This window comes from Echinops telfairi, unplaced genomic scaffold (assembly GCF_000313985.2).
Source record: "Echinops telfairi isolate 266 unplaced genomic scaffold, ASM31398v2 ScPeMD7_655;HRSCAF=1070, whole genome shotgun sequence".
In the NCBI taxonomy this organism is placed as follows: domain Eukaryota; kingdom Metazoa; phylum Chordata; class Mammalia; order Afrosoricida; family Tenrecidae; genus Echinops; species Echinops telfairi.
In genome coordinates, this window is record NW_022104553.1 from 6,643,119 (window position 1) to 6,645,157 (window position 2,039).

The window sequence follows — 2,039 nt, forward strand, 5'->3', positions numbered from 1 at the left end:
ATTTAACTGTTTATTTCTTGTATTATATATTTATCTGTATATGATTTAACAGTTCATTTCTTGTTATATATCTAATTATCTTTATAAATAAATGTACTAAATTATCAGCAATTTGGTTTTATCTCTCTAGAGAACCCTGTCTAACAATGGGATAATGCATAAAAGATAATAATAGTACAGAGAAAAATACCTGAAATAGATCAGAATGGACAGACATGTGGATAAGTGTGCTGGTAAAAATATGTCAATGTTACACTAACATTTGTACTTGGGAATAAAGGGCATTTTATGTCTAAAAATTTTTTAAATCATCTAATAATAAAATGTTATTAGAAGAGCGAGATCCAATGAAAATAGACATGCAACAAAAAGTTTAATGTTTCAAAGGTTAGCTGCATGGTACAATGTTCAGGCCTGTCTACTTATATATGCTTCTAAACACTGACAATTATTACTATAACTGTAATTGCATATCTAGCACAGAAAGAATCTGAAATCCATTAATGTTGATAAAGCAGCTGTGTAGAAATGAGACTGTAATTCTTTAATGATTGGAGTAACTGGAGTTGATCTTATCAATCATCTAGATGTAAAGACAATCACATAAAACACTGTATAGAGATCGTTATGAGGCGTTGTTGTGGTACCTGAGAGATCCTTATAGGTGAGAGTTCCATATTCTGGCTGGTTTGGACTTGTTTCCTGTTTCACAAATGAAAGAAGGGAGTTTCTGTACACACCCACCAGATTTTCTGTTGTCTTCCCACCAATTGAATGGATAGCAAAGAATCAGGCAAAGGATCTCTCAGTCTCTCTCTCTGCCTTCCCAACAAGTCTATGATGAAGCATAGCAACCCCCTGTAGGTTCCCAAGACTGTAACTGTTTGGGGAAGCAAAAAGCCCAGTCTTCCTCCCTGGAAGAGACTGGTGGTTTCAACTCTATAAGCAATCTATAAACTGCACCCCAACGCTTAACTGCTACACCACCAGATCTCTTTTTAGACATCTCAAAATTGCTGCCATTGAGTCCACTCCAATTCATAGTCCCTAGACTGTGAACCTTTTTGGAAAATCTCATTCTTTTTCCCATGGAAATGCTGGTGAGTTTAAAGCGCTGATCTGGTTATTGTGATGATCCGCCTAGTGCTTAAAATGCCATCAGAACATGTGCTCTTTAGACACTCATGTTTGTGCTACATAAACACAAGAATCCATTTTTCACAGGGCAGAGAGTTTGCTATGGCTGTTGTTCATTACTGCCGCAATCATTTTGGTTTATGGTGAGCCCCAGTGTGCAGAGTGGAATTGTCTTCCTTAGGAAGTTGTAAGTTGTGACCTTTCAGAAGCAGTCCAATAGGTTGCTCAGAATCCCAGCCTTTCAGTTAGTAGTAGACTACGTGTCTTAGTTATCTAATATTACTCTAACAGAAATACTACAAGTGGGTGGCTTTAATAAACAGAAATGCATTTTCTGATGGTTGAGGGGCTGAGAAGTCCAAAGTTAAGGTTTAGAGTCTAAGGGAAGACTTTTTTCCTCAGTGGACTCCAGAGGAAGGGCCTTGCTTTTTGTTCTGAGCTTCTGCTTCCTTGCTCCTTGCAAATCTCCATGTGTCTTGAAATCTATCTTCTCTCATCTCTGCTTCCATCTTGCTTGCTTCTTGTTTAATCATTTTTACACCTCAGATCAATCTGCCTCATGAACATAAAAAGGAGAACTAATTTCTAAAGGAGATTATAACCAGAGGAATAGAGGTTAGAAATTGTAATATACATATTAGGGGACACAATTCAACTTATAACAGGATTCTTACCCCACATTATACCCACTCTGTTTTAGGAACCCACATTTAGGGACTTTAAGGAGCTTTGTTAAGTCTTGCTGTGTGTTTTTTCATAGTGGCTTTCTTTTTTTTTAAATCATTTTATTAGGGGCTCATACAACTCTTATCACAATCCATACACACATCAATTGTGTAAAGCAAATTTGTACATTCATTGCCCTCATCATTCTCAAAACATTTTCTCTCCACTTAAGCCCC